At 38.8% G+C, this 17,630-nt stretch overlaps 1 long non-coding RNA gene across 2 annotated transcripts in view; it reads right to left on the bottom strand.

Annotated features, from left to right (window-relative positions):
* Positions 1 to 959: 959 nt before the first annotated feature.
* The window catches only part of LOC118974144 (uncharacterized), a 45,678-nt gene continuing 29,007 nt past the window's right edge, over positions 960 to 17,630 (bottom strand). Inside the window, exons 1-2 of one of the 2 annotated variants that reach the window (XR_012132186.1) lie at positions 2,702 to 3,727; positions 960 to 2,578 (exon numbers count right to left, since the gene is read on the bottom strand). This is a non-coding gene — a long non-coding RNA (uncharacterized lncRNA). Of the gene's footprint in view, positions 2,579 to 2,701; positions 3,728 to 17,630 lie in introns of those variants that run through there. The other variant, XR_005063750.2, reaches the window with a different exon arrangement.

Below are 17,630 nucleotides of genomic sequence, written 5' to 3'. Positions count from 1 at the left end.
TTCAAAGGCTCTGAGTGTAGCCTTGGCAATTTTGTATTCTTATTTTAAAAGAGGGTCCACACTCTTTAAGCTAGGGTAGCTTCAGATACACAAAACCTGAATCCACCCCTGCCCATCCTCTTTTAATTCATTCTTCTGATTACTGTTAATCTTCCTAAAAAACCATTGACACCATGTCAGTCCTCTTCTCAAAAGCTACCGTCATCATGTCAACTTTTACCCAGCTTGGCAATTTTACCTTGGGATTGCCTTTTACCTCCTCTCTCTAAAATCATTTCCCACCAAATGTTTATGGTTTCAGAAAAATAATTTTGACCTGTCTGCCAAAGAGCAAGGATGTCGTTTACAAATGCTGAAAGTCTTTGGTCCTTTAAGACCTACCCACTAGGAGGGCTGCATTAGTGCAATTACTCTGTTGGGCTTTCGTGTTTACTACCAATCTTTTGCTTTGTTTTTATACCAGTGTGGCTGCTCTACCTTAAACACTCACCTAATCTCAGAGTTGGCCATTCAGTGGTGACTGGTGTTTGGAATGTCTTGGATCTCCAGAAAGCCTCTGGCATAAGCAAACATCACTCTTTATTGTGGCCATAGTGTGCATCCAACACGTGATTATGCTTTAAAATTCTGTTTTTGAGTTGAGTCAGAGGCAGTTTGCAAGCTAGACTGTTCATTCTGGGCTATAAACCTTTGAACATTAGTTATTCAGTACTTTCCATATATGGAATGTAACTTGCTGTCACCTGCAGTCACGGAGCTGTCCTGGACCATTCTCTCTTTGGAAAGAAGAGCTGTCTTCATTGTTGTTTTCTGCATTGCCCCTTGATAAGTTGTTTGCGAGGATTTTTCTGCTATCTGAGCAGCTGCTATTCCATGTATGAAAAATCTAATTTCACTTCCCAAGCTTTTTTCCCATAATGTTCCTTCTGCTTCAACAGATTCTCACTCAGACACGCTCAAATGGGACTCATAACATCAATTTATTATCTTAGCATTCTCAATAAACAAGGCAGTTTCACCATGTTATTTTTCCTTTAGGAATAAGGCAGGCCTAGTATCTTTCTGTAAAAGAACCTCCTGTATGACCTCATGTTACAAAAATTGCAGCTTGGTTAAATTTTCCACTCGAGTCCTTCAGTTTTTCTTATAAGAAGATAATTTATTATGGAGAAAAGTTGCTATATACATAAAATAAAGATAGAATGTTACTATTAGGAGACGGTTCTGAGTCATAGAGCACAGTGCTGATGTTTCATACCAGATCTTTCTCATCTCCTTGCTTCTCAGCTTCTCTGTACTTCCTGATTCTCTCCATCCTCGATGTTGGCAGATCCAAATCAGAATGTGGTCAGGTTGACAGCAATCTGCAGAGGTCCCAAGCCTTCTCTTTAGATAAAGGGATCTGGATCTGTCCCCCATAATCCCACAGACAGTATTAGGAGCCAAGGAAAGCAAAAAATTTTAATACTAAGCAATGCAGAACCCACAAAACCTGAAGGAGCTTTTTGGGAGCCAGTTCTTTTTTGGGAAAATATTATTTTTTATATTCTTATTCTTTTCTGTTATCCCAAGCCTTCTGATCTCTGTGGTGCCCTGGGGGATTCAGGGATGGATATGTGTCGGTGGCTGAAGGAAAGCAGAACGAGAAGCCTGGCAGCAGCCTGGGAGGGTGGTCATTCCCCAGCGAGAGGTGACTGCCTGAGAGCTGAGCCACAGCCCGGCTCCATGCTGTTCCTGGGCACATAGGGCGGCCAGTGTGGATGTGCAGGGCAGGCAAGCAGTCCTTAGGGATTCTCGGAAGCATGTGAAGAACATGGTAGAAGATAAACTTTTTGTCACACACGATAAGAGTTTTGATCCTTGAACATCTAGCCTCCCCAGAATCAACACTGATGAGTCCACACCCAGGAAAGATACTAGTTTCTGCCTCCTTTCCACACACACACGTTCACGCTTAGCTGGCTTCCATGCACTTGCGTCTTCCATCTGGGGTTGCCCAGGTGGGAAGGGAAGACAAGAAGGTGTTTTGTATAAAGGGAGCAAGGAGGATTTCAAAGACTCACACCACCTGTTGGTAGCTTGGCACCATCACCTCCCACCCCAGAAGTGGCCCTGGGTGCTCACGTAGCCTGGTGTCTGAAACAGAGGGTCTCCAGGTGTCCTGTTCCACGCAGCTCAGCACTGTGCTCCTCAGCTGATACAAGTGCCTCCCCACACCCCACCCCACTGGCCAGTGTAGGTCGGGGGCCATTCCTCAGAGCTCCTTCAGCTCCATGTTTAATGTAATTCATCTTTGAGATGGATGGAACTTCTAGGTTAATCTGTTTTATCTTTCCTTCCTTCCATCCTCCTCTCCATCCTCCCATATTCTCTCTGCCCTCCCTACTTTCCTTCTTGAATTCTTGGTCCAGGAAATTTTCTGCTCCTTACTTTTCAATCAGCATTGCTGCTCCTCCCAGTATCCCGTGTTTCATGTTGTGGCCAGAAATCTACTTCCAACATTAGAGGCTCAGAGGGCACAAAGGGAGCTGGAGAAGCTAGTGGCTAGGCCTCAAGGTCATTGCTTGGATCCTTTTGCCTAGAAACAATCATATAAAAACATTGTTTAGACTCTGGACTCTATATCCTAATACATATTTTGAATTAAGAATCAAGACATAAATGTATGACAAGAAAATTCAAGTTGATAATTCAAGTATACTGGCTTTGGACGTTTTCTTCTGCTTTGATCAATAGTACTCCAGTACGGCTTATGGAGTCTGCTTTACTACCTATCTTGGAGAACAAGAATGACATGCATTGATTAGGAATGTTTCAGGTGAGATCACCTAACAGCCACGTCACAGATGAGGTGTAATCATTTATCTTTAGACTCACAGCTGCGTTTTGCCCTCCTTCTATCCATTCCTCTTATCTAGGCAGCCCTCCTGTCTAGCCTGTGGTAATAATGGGAGGGTTGTATCAGGGCATAGGAAATTCCCTTGTCCTGACCTGTATTATCTAGATTTGTGACAAAGGTCATAGGGGCTACCTCCCACTGTCTAAATGGGTAGGAGTAGAAAGGTCATAGTTATGGAAGTAGTTATTTGAAATAAGGGGGAAAGGGATACCAAGTATTCTGTGTGTTAATTATGATCTTTTTGAATCTCCTTTTCATGAAACACCAGTAATCTGAGGCCTCAGACTCTTGAAAGCAAGCAAGTACCTCTCTGTTTTGCTGCTGACATAGATGAACTTGTTCATATTTTATCCCTTTTGGTGTCTTCCACATCCTAAGTGCTCAATAAATATTAACTAAACAAGTGATTCTTGCTGCCTGTAATAGTATTGCATTGGAGGTATGAGGACAATTTAATAGTAGAAGGTGTTAGTCATCAGGCCAGTCCTTTAGCTGTGTCCTCTTATTGCCTGCCTACTTCTGTAATTAACATGGTAAATACATGGGCATGAATGCCCATAGCATTTTTTACATCCAAAATTTTTTATATCCATTTGTTTTGACAACCAAAAATCAGTTATTATGGCCTAGGTACCAAGTATTGTAACTGTGCCTGGCACTCTGTATACAGTCTTAGTAATGTTTGTAGTCGTGCTGTAAGGAATTATCTTCAGGTTTCTTTGATCCATTCAACGACAGCTAGGCTCTGTGTTAGATGCTGAGGACAACACTGAGTGAGATGGACAAGATCATACCTTCATGGTGCCTAGAAGCTGAGGCTTAGAGAGGTAGCTTGTAGTTTAGGGACACATTAAGTGACCAAGCAAGGATGTCAAACTGTTTGCTTCCAAAGTTCTTGCCACCTGACAAATAGTGCTAGTCAGTTATAAAGAACCTGCTAAGTGCCAGTCCTTTACAACTTCACTCATTTTTAAACTTTCAGACCAATCCCAATTGTTGTGTTACCTCCATTTCGCAAGTGAAGAAATGGGATTCTAAAAGTGACTTCCTCATGATCATAGAGCTAGTGTCCGAATGCAGGTCAGCCTGGCTCCAGAGCCCAGGCTGCTTCCACCTGACCATTGCTGTTACCTGACATAGAAGAGAACACAAAGGTCCACAGGCTCTGCCCGGCAGCAGCTTACAGGCAAGAGAAGCAAAGTATAATTACAGTACAAAGCAGAGCAAAATAAAGCCACAAGCAGAATATGAACAAAGTGCTTTGAGGTTGAGGAGGAATTATTTTAGTCTAAGGAGTCCTTGAAAACAGAGGACAAGGGAAAGTGTTCTGTTTGATAGATCTACAGGGTATCTTCTTTCAAGTAAGAAATGGCATATTATTTTGAGTGAGAACAATAAATAGAAGTTAGGATTATTTCACTTATTTAATGATTTTTTCTTTGCTTAACAAATGTATTCATTATATAAAATGTGGCTTACTGGGTATAACACTGTGAGAAATTTCAGAGATGTTAAATTGTTTAAAAATGTGGACCTTACAATAAGTTAAATACAGTTCTTTTTGAAAAAATTAAAAAAAAATAGCTTGGTCTCTGTTCAAGGTATTTTAAGTAGAGAAAGTACTGGAGTCCTTATATATTTTCTTTCACTGGGGTTCCAGCAGGGCTGCTGTGTACAGTTGTACAATTTGTGTATGACACAAAGGTAGCGAGCTGAGGGGATATGAAAGGTTGAACTCCAGTCACATTTCCCACGCCAAACAATGTTCCCCATTGCAAGACTGCCTCTCTTCCACTAAGAGAAAGGGCATCTTGATGCCTTTTTTATATTTTGTAGGAAAGAGTCTCTGTACTAGAAGTGACCCTGGGTCCCCCAACAAGAATGATAACAATGCTGCAGCAGCCAGGATTGAAGTTTATTTTTTCTATTGAATTATAACTGACATGTAATAATTTATGAGTTTCAAATATACCACAGTGATTCAATATTTCTATATATTATGAAATGATCAGCTTGTTAGGTCTAGTTACCCTCTGTCACTGTCCAGTTATTACAATATTATTGACTATATTTCCCATGCTATATATCATATCCCTGTGACTTATTTTATAACAGGAAGTTTTTACCTCTTTAATCCCCTTCACCTGTTTCTCCCATCCCTCTAACCCCCCACCCCTCTGGCAATTATCAGTTTGTTCTCTGTATTTATGACTATGTTTGTTTGTTTTTGTTCATTTGTTCTATTTTTTAACAAAAGTGAAGAACATACAAGTGAAATCATATGGTATTTGTCTTTCTGTCTGGTTAATTTCACTTAGCAAATACCCTCTAGATCCATCTATGTTGTTGCAAAAGGTGAGATTTCATTCTTTTCATGGCTGAGTAATATTCTACTGTATGTATGTACCATATCTTTTTTTTAATCCATTCATCTTCAGTGGACACTTAAGTTGCTTCCATATCTTGGCTGTTGTGAATAATGTTGCACTGAACAAAGGGTTGCATATGTCTTTTAGTGTTACTGTTTTCTTTGGATAAATATTCAGAAGTAGAATTACTGGATAATATGGTAGTTCTATTTTTCATTTTTTGAGGAACTCCATACTATTTTCAGTAGTGTCTGTTCCAGTTTACATTCCCACTAACAGTGCACAAGGGTTCTCTTTTCTCCACATCCTCTCCAACAATTATTATTACTTGTCTTTTTGATAATAGCCATTGTGACAGATGTGAGGTGGTATCTTATTGTGGGTTTGGTTTCCATTTCCCTGATGATTAGTGATGTCAAACATCTTTTCATGTGCCTGTTGACTATGTGTATCTTATGTGGGAAAATGTCTATTCAGATCCTCTGCCTATTTTTAAATCAGGTTTTATATTTTGTGATTGAGTTGAGTTGTATGAGTTCTTTATATATTTTATATATCAACCCCTTATCAGGTATATCATTTAGAAGTATTTTCTCAAGGCAATTCAGTAGGTTGCCTTTTTGTTTTGTTGAATGGTTTCCTTCACTGTGCAAAATCTTTTTTAGTTTGATATAGACCCATTTGTTGCCCTTGCCTGAGGAGATATATCCAAAAACATTTTTCTAATACTAATGTCAGAGAGCCTACTGCCTATGTTTTCTTCCAGGAGTTTTATGGTTTCAGATCTTACATTTATGTTTCTAATGCATTTTCAGTTTATTTTTGTATATGGTATAAAAAAGTGGTCCTGTTTCATTCTTTTTCATTAGGCTCTCCAGTTTTCCCAACACCATTTATTGAAGCAACTGTCTATCCCCCATTACAAGTTCTTGCTTCCTTTATCATAGATTAACTTATCATATAAGAATAGGTTTATTTCTGGGCTCTTTATTCTGTTCTATTTATCTATGCATCTGTTTTTGTTCCAGTACCATATCATTTTGTTTGTTATAACTTCATAGTATAGTTTTAAACCAGAGAGTGTGGTACCTCCAGCTTTGTTCTTCTTTCTCAAGATTGTTTTGGCTGTTCAGGGTCTTTTGTGGTTCCAAACAAATTTTAGGATTATGTGCTTTGGTTATGTAAAAAATACAGTCCTGTATTTTGATAGGGAGTGCTTTGGGTGAAGTGTACTTATGAAACATATGAGACATGTTTTTTATATGTATACTATAGACCTTAAAAAAAAAACACTGTAGTTTTTAAATTCTAAAACTCTGTTGGAGTTTATTAAACTCTAAAATAAATATTTAAGATTAACTCAATAATTACTAACATTATCATGAAATCTATTCATGAAAAAGTTATTGATTCTGTATTATTAGTAAATACAAATTGTAATATGGGATAAAATCAAATAATTTCAACTCTCAACTATACAATATTTTCACATATAATTTCAGGGGTTTCACAGACCATCTAGATCCCATTTTTGGACCTCAGATTATTACACTCATTGTACAGAATGATTCAGAAGGAACTGAACACTTAACAAATATAAACATGGTCAAAACCTAATACTTTTCTCTGTCTCGACACTTAAAAGGTCGCCCACAGTTTAGCACATACATGATTGTGTATTACCTGGTTAGAGTTGTCCACTTTGGAAATGTTCAGTTCTTTTTGACTCATCCTATACCATTTAACAACTTCCTCGGAGATTTAAATGCCAATTCTGCACTCCTAGTTCTGAGTGTTATTATGCCATATTTATTATAGCTTATATGCACATGGCCTTTTATAGGTTAGTTTAATGGTGAACAGAGTAATCCTTTATTAGATGAAAATAATTTTACTTTAGATTTCAATGAGTGATGGTGGCATTACCCCCCCCCCCCACAATACTCCTTCAAAATCAGACCTAAAATATAACCTCCCCAAGACCTAAAGTGTCTCTGACAGGTTGAAAGTTGTTACAGTGACCATGAAATTACAAGCTACTCTACTCTCATAGAAAGTGAAATTTCTTAGGACAATGAGTCACTATGAAAGCGAAGACAGCCTCTAAATGGTTCCATTATTAGACTAGCCAGTGTGCGACTGTAAAACGTACATCTGACAGTGTGGTTATTGTCACCAGCCTGAGGCTCTATTCCACTTCACAGACTATGTCACGAAACTGTCATGTTTAGTGTTTATTTTTCTGGCCAAATGTCACCTTTAAGAAATATTATTTCTTTGAGAAGTTTGCTGAGAGAAAACTGGCTTGTGATTTTTACCATGAGCCAGAGGAAATCTGCTGCAGGTGGATGGGTGGGGGACCGCTAGTTCCCTAGTTCGAATAGCAACCATATACATCTGACTGCAACCATATACATGAGTTCCATCGGCCAGTATAAATTAAAGTTGACCTTAACAGCAATACATTTATCGGCTCAGTTTGGATAATAGCTCTTTATAAGGTTTTAATTTTCCCATATTAATAAGAACCTTCATACTTCATTATATCATTGATTTTTGAAATGTTTTATTTATTTTACTCAATTTTTTTCTTGAGTGCTTCAAATAATGGTGACTGATTAAAATAGACCATATTTCCTTATATTTTCCCTTTTAAAAAAATGGGAATATCTATTCAAAGGAGACATGTTTTAACCATGAATAAAAGCTGAATGTAAGCTATGTAGCAGGAAATTCCCAGGGCACATGCCAAGCATTTGCTTCACCACCATTTGTATATTAGGGATAGTCACTATTTATGATTCAATGGGCAGCAATTTTCCTTCCCTTAAACATAGATCATCCATAAATATTTACATTTTATTCGTTTAACAAATATTTGCGGAGTGGCTCATCTGTGTCAATCACAGAGTTGGATGCTTGGGATACAAAGATGAGTAAGGCAGAGCCTCTGTGTGCTGCATCCTGAGTAATCAGTGCTTCACAAGAGGCAGAGTACTGTAGGTGCACACGGGAGGGAAGGAGGGATCAGTTCTAGCTTTAGGGTGGCCATGAAGTCTGGAAACAGAGATATATAAATTTCATCCTGTATTGTAATATACGAGCAAACCATTTATTATGTATTTGCCTGTGTTTCTAGACTTGGTGACCATCTGTAAGGTCAGGAAAGACTTTTAAGGGAAAGATATTTGATTTGGTTCTTGAATATCAAGTTTACCAGGTTTGGGGAAAAGGCTGGTAAGAAATTCCTGGTTGAAGGAAATGTCTGTTTGGGGAACTGCATATGACCTTCCTTAGCTGGAGTATAGCAGATGAAGCAAAATAGATGGGTAGGAGCTGAACTTCAGAGATTTTGTAAACCATTATAAAAAGTATATATCTTATAATACAGGCAATCAGAAGCCAATGAAGGGTTATGTGGCCAGGCTGTAATGTGGTCATTCAGACAAAAAGTGTGGAGTGTCTACTACTTTTCAGGCTAGTGCTAGATGCTGAGCTACAAAGGTAAATTAGGTGGAAGGAATTCAAAGCCTAGTGAAAAGATATATAAACAATGTAAATATGTAATATATATTTATATATAAATACAAATGCAATGGAAGTCATAGATTTTCTGTAATAATAGTCACATTATTATAACATTTATTATTTACTATGTGCCAGGTATGTGCTAAGTGCTAACATGTGTTGCCTAATCTTAAGGTGTACTATTGATTAGTGCCATTTTATAGAAGAGGAAACTGAAGCACAGATATTCAGTAACTTGCCTCTAGTAAAGTGGTGGAGCCAGGGTACAAATCATAAAGATCTGATTCCAGAAAATGCACTTTTCACCACTAAGGTCTATGATTCCCCTTGACAGAAATCTCTTGAGAGCATGAGTGGTGACATTGGAGAGGACAATCCATTCTGCAGGGATAGATGATGGGTTTGGAAAGTTTCATGGAGACAGTGATGGGATTTGCCTTAAAGAAAATCATTCTGACAGGTCTGGAGCTGGGCAAGACTAGAAGTAAGAAGGTGCGTGAGGAGGCTAAGTAATAACAGTTGGTAGTATCAGTGGGAATGAGAGGATAGGATATAATCCAGAGATATTTTAGTTGTGAAAGCATTTTATTTATTGTGCTGGATGAGGTTAGGTTTCTGACTTGGCTATCAAGTTGGATAGTAGAGCCATTAAGCATGATTCATGACGCCAAAGGAGAAACAGGTAGCAGTGGGGTTAGGAGTAGAGTAGGTACATTTTTTATTTGTTGAATTTGAGGAGTCTGTGGGATAGTAAATGGCAGTAAAAGTCAGTAATTGGAGATAGGGTTCTCGAGTTTAAGAGAAGTATCAAAGGTATAGATTGCATTGTCATCTTTGAAGATTTAAAAACTAACACATTAGTTAACTGATTGTATCCCTCTAAGTGTCATAACTATTGATTCCATTTAAAAAATTGGGTCAAATATAACAAAATGGATAATACCATGAGGAAGCAAATAGCGAGCTGGCAAAATGTACCACTTCATTTTAAAGAAAACTTGCAGGCAGCTATGCTAGTCTATAGGGCTGTGAAAATGGAGTTGTAGCACTGTGTATACCTTTGGCACAAGGGAACACTGGGGATGGGGAGAGGGTGAATTAAGATAGAAGAGGTAGAATTTGGGAGAGCAAGAGCAGGGAAAGAACATTCCTGAATATTGCCTTAAGCATATGAAAAGCACAAAGGTATCAAAGTTCTTAGCTTACTTCCTATTTTGAGAGTTCTTTGATCAGCCTGGAGCTTCTGGGAAACAAAACTAGGAGACAAATGCAAGTTTGTTTCAATGGATGTATGAATGGAAATAATTTGAGACTAGAAGATATCTCCTATTCAAAAAAAGAGCAGGCTGTGGAAATCAAGCCAACAAATAAATAACTTCCAAAGAAATAAGTCGTGACCTATCTATTTAGAATCAAATTAACCCTATTATCATATGGGTGGAGGACATTTTATTCCTTCGGTCTTTGGACTATAGCGAAAGCACCATTGCTCACCCATCATGGCAGTGCTTATATACAAGGAGAACTCCCATTCATGAATCATCAACCTTGGTATAATGAAAGTTAGCCATTGGGGATACCACTGACAGAAAAATTGTTTCCTCCCATTACAAGATGTTTCCGTTACAAAAATTCTGATGCCAATAACAGCACAAACAACCTTATAAGGGCCATTAAGGGAAAACTCTTAATTAGGAATGCCAAAGATGCAAAAAGAAAAAAGGACACTGGGAAAAAAGCCCACAAAACACACATACACAATAATAGTGGAAGTGGAGGAAAGGAAATTCTCCAAATAGAGTTTTAACAGGATGTCCTTGGACAGAATTCTGTGGAGGCGGCATGAAGTGGGCAGTGGCACCGTGTTGGTACATTCTATGTACACAACAGCAGATGACAGCAATGAGGATTTCAAATACATTTTCTTTCTTGTAACATATGGAACTTTTAAGGGTTGTAGGGGAATAGTTAGGGGATTATTTTTATTCAACTCACTTTTGAACACATGTAAGAATGTTAGAAATTGCCAAATGCTACCATCATTTAAAAGGATTGTTAGATATCATGGTCATCAGTTGGGATGTTTTTCAGCCCAGTCACAGAAATCTCCAGTTAAAACTGGCTTAAATATTAGGGGCCTTTATTATCTTACATACTGAGTGGCCTAGAAGTGGTGGGTAGTGCCAGTTAGTAATTAAATGACTCAAAAATGTCATTCAGGTTTTTTAATCCTTTTGTCATTCTGGTATGTTAGCTGTGTTTGCCCTCATGGTCACAAATGATAATATCCAGAGAAAGAAAAGACCATCGTTTCATTTATTTTCTCTTGTGAAGGAGAAATCTTTTTGAAAAACCTCTCAACTCTTACACCTAATTGGTCAAACCAACCATTTATAAGAGGAAATCAATCATAGGATCAATAATCACCCAGGCTCTGGAGCTGAGGCTACATCCTCCAGCTTTTCCTGAAGCACGTGGCTATTCAAAGAAGGTTGGAATATGGGCAGAAATGTTTGTGTGTGTGTGTGAATGAGGAAGGAGAGTTGGGTAGATCTGGGGAAGGCAATCAAGGTGTCTAATACAAATTAATTACAAAGGACTTTCTTGAATGAGGAAATATTTACTAAAATGTCTTATTAATAAAATTGTCTTTTAGCAACATGTTCAATGGCCAATTTTATTTTTAATAAAATAATCATAACTTTAGAACTACTTAATATAAATAATTCAATGTGATAAACCTGATTTGGTCAGTTCAGTTTGGCATAGGTTTTTAAAGTATCTCTTCAGAGTTCTATTGGCTGGGTTGGTTCACAGTAAATATTACTGATGATGCATGAAATTTGGCAGTTTCCTCATTCTCCCTAATTCAGAAAAATGCTACCATGCCTCCCAAGTGTTGGAGAATCTGCTCCTACTTCCTATTGCCTTTCCTCTGAAAACAGAAGATGGACTTTTCAAGTCCCATTTGCAACTGCCTGGACAGTTTCCTAGGAATCCAGTAGATACTAGACTCAGGAAAATAGGAGGGTGACAAGAAGGAACTATCAGTTACTTCTGTTTGCAGGCAACAGAAACTGCTCTAGTGTAAGAAAGAGTTTGTTCTAAAATATCAGGGGTATGTCCTGGTTGAGTTCAGGAAATTCTGCCACCTGGAAGTGGAAGCCTATCAGGAGCTGGGCAGCTCCATCTCTTATCTCTGCTTTTCTCTACAATCCTGTTTCATTTTTTTCTCTTTGGAACCTAGCTTTCTTGCTTTGTCACGTCAGTGTGGGAAGATGATAGCCATGTTTTATTCCTTGACATTACATCTTCTCTGCTCAAAAGCCTAGTCCAAACTGAATGTGTCTCGGTTCTAATTCTGAATTCCCAGGAGAGAGAATATGATTTACAAATGAGGAAAACTGTGGCTTAGGTTAAGTACTTTGCACAAAGTCACCCAACTAGTAAGTGGTAGATAAGGCATTTTGACTCAGGTCTGTCTGGATCTAAAACCTGGTGACCTTCCAGCACAGTATTAGCCATCAATGTGATTTTCAGGAGCAAAGCTGGATGCCTTGTTGACACGGCCCAGCCTTGTCCCTGTAGGTAGACCTGTTTGGGGACTCAGTCCAGTTCTTCTTCTCAACCCCCATCAAGTCGTAGCCAAAAGATCTTCCATGGCTGACTGATGTCTAAAATTCCATCATCAGGAGAGTCATTTCTTTCTTTGGCTTAACACCAGGAATACCTCATCATTATAAAGTACCTGACAGGTTACAAGGACCACATAATGATCTCATTTTATTTTTACAACAGCCTAGTGACAGTAGGCAGGAACTGTTTACTCCCCTTTACAGATAAGGAAATGAAAGCTCACAGGGACAGGGTGATTTGCTCTAGAAGAGAGGACTGAACTTCTTGGGGAGTCTGTGGACCAGTTGCTTAGGGGCAGATAAAAGGTCTCCTTGGTCATGTCCCTAAGGGACTCAAAGAAGAGTATCACCGCCAAGTGGGCTGAAACGGCCAGTCAGGTAGACTCTTGCTAGACAGGGGACTTCATGAGGCCAGATACCCTCTTCCCACTCACCCCTTTGTTCTCAGGTTCTATTACAGTATTTGGTACATATAGCAGACAGTTGGTGAATATTTGTTGAAGGAATATGATACTTTTCTAAAAATGATTATCCAATATTGGAATGATCTGCTGTGAAAAGTTGTGTGATTCCTAGCATTGGCAATTTAAGGCAAGCTGGATAAATATCTACTGGCTAACACTAAAGGCTTATGTTCATTGAGTGTTTACTGTGTGCTGGGTTACTGTGATGAGAGCACTATGTGTATTATTCCATGTGTTCTTCACTCCAACCACATGAAATAGGTTCTATTTATCTTTATCAAAACCAAGGCACAGACAGGTGACATGACTTGCTCAAGAATCCACTGCAAGTAGTGTGGCCAGGATTTTAACTGTGGGAGACTGAGTTATCTGGGTCTCAGTAATTTTTTTAGTGTTTCCTTAGATGAGACAGGAGTTTGAAGAAGATTGTCTCTCAAGTCTTTTTCAACTTTAAGATCCTTTGGCTGTTTGAGCAGAAGATTGGCACCACCAGTACAAAGTAAGCAGGGAAGGAGAACTGGTTGTAAGATTTAGGATAGAGAGGTTGGTGGAGAACAAGCTGATTTTGATGATGTCCAGTATGAAAGTGTCAGAGGATATCCAAATGAAAAAGTCCAATGATGTCTCCATCTTCAAGAGAAAGATAACTCATATGTGTGTTGTTGCCATGAAAAGCTCTTCCAACATTATATGTGATCAATGTTATTGTCTGGCTGTGTATATTATAGTACTTATGGTCCACGGTACTCTTCTAACATAGCCTATACTGTATTATTGGTAATACCACAAATTTGTAAGATAAGCAATATTCTCTTTTCAGAAGACAATTGAACTTACTCTTTTATTAGAAATTTCAGTAGAGAAAGTATATAATTTCAAAACAAAACGAAAAGGAAATATCTCCTACATAGCAAAAAGATAATAGGCAAATAAAATAAATGATAAGGCTTAAGAGTTCTAACTTAAAATTGCTACTGTATCCTTTCTTAGAATTTCTCAAATTTAAAATGTATCACCATTCCTTGCAGTAAAACTTGCAAACAAGTTAAGAAAGCAACTGTAACCTGAAACATAACAAATGATAATCCATTTTTAAAAACATTATTTGACAATAGCATTGCTACTCGATAATACAGTTCCGCTACAGACTTAGAAATATCAGAAAAATCTAAATCTGCTCAATAATCATCAGGCAGTCAACAACACTAATGGTCAAGGCACATTAAAAAAAAAGGGAACAAGACAAGATTTTGTGCACATGGGCCTGTCCTAACAGTACTGCATACATAACCCATGACTCCTGGGAAGAAGCCCAAGGGAATTCTCGGGAATAAGCCGAGGCCAGCCAGGGACAACCTTGGAATCAGATGTGCCTGGGTTTTAATCAGACTCAATGTTTACTAATGGTATGACCATGGGGGAAGTTGCAAAATCTCTCTGAGCCTGTTTCTTCATCCACAATATGTTAAAACTAATCTTCCCTGCATGTGGTTGTTGTAAGAAGTACATGAAATGTGTGAAAAGAACCTAGAATTGTATTTTTCACACACATGCACATACACACATGCACACAGGGTGGAAGAAAACTTGTGAAGGTAATGGGTGTGTTTATGGCATTGATAGTGGTGATGGTTTCCCTGGTGTATACTTAGCTCCAAACTCATCGGGTTGTATCCATTAAACATGTACAGCTTTTTGTATGACAATCATACAAAGGTGGTTAAAAATAAAAAAAGAACTTTTAACAGTGCCAGCAACAGAGCAGACTTTCAGTAACTGTCAGTTTCATCCTTTCAGTCACCTTAGTTTCTTTTCTTTTAAGAAAATGCTCAGATAGAGGAAATTCGCCCCCTTAATGAATTAAACAAACCATTATTGTCTGCCAGGGCCATAGACTTCTAGGCTGTTCCCTGCTGAAGGGAGAGGGAGGCTGAATTCCAGCCCACTATTACTCATTAACCTGGGTGCCCTGGCCTCTCTTTAATATGCACAGTGGTGCTACATGTGCGTGTCTGCTTCAGAGATGATGAACTTGGATTTTGCCCACTTTGTGTCTGGTGGGGAAATAGCTAAGTAATCAGGAATTACAGTATATATATAAATAATGCTATTCTGGGGAAGGTTACAATAGGAACACAGAAGTGAGATTTAAATCAGATGTGTTTCAGGTGGGGGCATCCAGAATCTGTGACTTAGAGGATGAAGGTGAGTAGAGAAGGATATCCCAGGCACAGGAGTGATACTCAATTATTTAGCCATTTATTCATTCAATAAACATTGACTGAATATCTACTAAGTACCAGTACTGAAGATACAGCAGTGAACAAAACAAGCAAAATATCCTTTCTCATAATTCTAACATTTTAGCAGGGCAGAGTCTCAATAACTGAACTAGACAAATATTAGGTGGTGAGATGTGCTATAGGAGAATAATATAGGTGGGGTGGTGGTAAGTGGGGATGGGGATAATTAGAATGGACAGTGGGGAAGGTATCATTTAAAGCTGAGATCTGAATGGCAGTGGTGGGAAGCTCAGGGGATGATCATATTAGGCAGAGGCGGAGCTGTTACAAAAGTCTTAAGTGGGGGAATTAACTGTGTCTTTTGAGTTGGCAAAGAAGACAGGTGTCCCTGAAGTGTAGCAGGTGAGAAATGGGGGAGGAAGAGATGAGGTGGAGCAGTAGGCAGGTACCAAACCAGTGCAAGGCCCAGCAGCTTGAGCATGGTGAGCTCGGAGACCTGCTAGGAGTTCTATATGGCAGAAGAGAAGGGACTGTGTTGTTAGGTGAGTGAGAGATGAGTTGGGAAGACATGCAGGATCTAGATTATGACAAGTCTTAGATGGATCTGGGAGATACTTAATTCTGCCTGATGCTCTGCAAAGAATCCCAAGAAAGCCATGACTAAAGTCATTCAAAGAAAACCTTTCACGTTTACACCTTCAAGGGAGGTTTGAATACCAAGCCTTATTTGTGTTCACTGTTCTTGAACCAAAGTCCTAAATATACAAACTCCATGAGATGTCCAAAATCTTCTCAGGTGTTGCCTATAAATTCAGATTAATGTAAAATGTATTTTTGCGACATCTGAGTATACTTTACCATGATGGTAAATCTATAGATGGAATGTTGTAGGTGGTGTTTTATAGGAGGATACATCTTGCTGGTAAGAGGCAAAAGGTATCACATAATGTCAAGGTGGCAATAAATATGTGATATTTACTTTGATAAGAGCATGGAAAAACCTTCCCCATTGCTATAGCTGCCTACCTTAAATCCATGATCTCCCCTTCATGCATTTCAACAGAACTTAAAATTGAGACCAACTAAAAATACTCTTTTTAGACTTCCTTTCTACAAGGGATCATCATGTGGCAAATATCTGGCCAATGAGATTCAGGCAGAAGTCCCTGGAAAAGGTGTTCCTTCCCAAACAAAAAGGCCAAGCCTGGCTAGGAAAAAGCCCTTTTGTTCTGTTCCATTTCCTCCTGGTATTTGTAGTTATTTGATGATTCACTTAGTGATGTTTGCAGTCTTCTAATTTCTTTTAAAATATTGCAAAATCAATATATTGAGTTATGAGAACTACAGCTAAATCTTTCTGGTAGCTGTACTGATCTAAACTGCAGATATAAAATATAGCAAGATCATTTTATCAAAAGGGTCTCTCAGAGTTCATTATATTAAAAGTTATACTCCATGCATGTAATGTTTTTTCCCTTTTCTTGATCCAAAAAAATCTAGTCAATAATTATTTCTTAAATATTCAAGTAACATGTACTTACTACCTATAATTAGAAAGATATACTTCTTTATGTGCCATGAGGTGAAGAGATGAAACAAGAACAAGGTTCTCGTTTGTGGAGAGCTGACGATTTCATGGGATGACCGATTGATTATGTTCACAAATAGATTTAACACAAGTAGGTATATGATGTGTTGGGCCATGGGTAGGCCTGCCCAAGAAACGTCTCTAAGTGGACAAAAATGGATGCAGATGAAAGGAATGTGTCCCAGATGCAAGCAAAGCAAAAGTTTCAAGGTCTGAGACAAGTTTCCAAGACTAAGCCATGTGGCTCACAGAGTACCAAAATTGTTGCCTTATGTATAGCATTAGTTGTGTCTGGATGATGGAGAGTCTGGGATTATAAAAGGTATGGAGTTCTGTGCTCCTGCAGTCGGGGTCACCTCCCTCAGTGTAGGCCAAAGCCATCAGACTTAAGGTGTGCAGCCATCTGAAGGATGATGCACGGGAACTGGAGCAGAGTCTACCAGCCTGCATCCATTTCTGGTCAGGTGCTCCAAGCAGTTGTCTTGCTGCTTCAGGGTTAACCAAAGTAAAAGCAACCTGAAATGCTGCCCCTTAAATAGCATCTTTGAATACACCGTGTGGCCTTTGGGGATGTACTAAGTGACATTAGAGCATCACAAAGAGTGCTGAAAATTGTAAGGAGAAACAATTCTGATTAGAGGCTTCATGAGGGAAGTGGTATTTAAGCTAGATCTTGAAAGATAGATAGAATGGGAATGATAAATGGAGGTAGGAGAGCAGAGCTATGTACTGGAAATGCAAAGTAGTCCTGTGTGTCTGAAGAACAGGGCGTGTGGGGAGCAGCAGTGAGATGGGGCTGGAAAGGGAGTCCAGGCCAGGCTAAGAGGGTTGACATTTACCATACTGGTTCTGAAACCAAGGGGTGTTTTTGAGCAAGCATTAAAGAAGGTGAATTAGTAAAATA

Source organism: Manis javanica, chromosome 6 (assembly GCF_040802235.1).
Source record: "Manis javanica isolate MJ-LG chromosome 6, MJ_LKY, whole genome shotgun sequence".
Lineage (NCBI taxonomy): Eukaryota > Metazoa > Chordata > Mammalia > Pholidota > Manidae > Manis > Manis javanica.
This window is presented reverse-complemented; position numbering and strand designations above follow the sequence as displayed.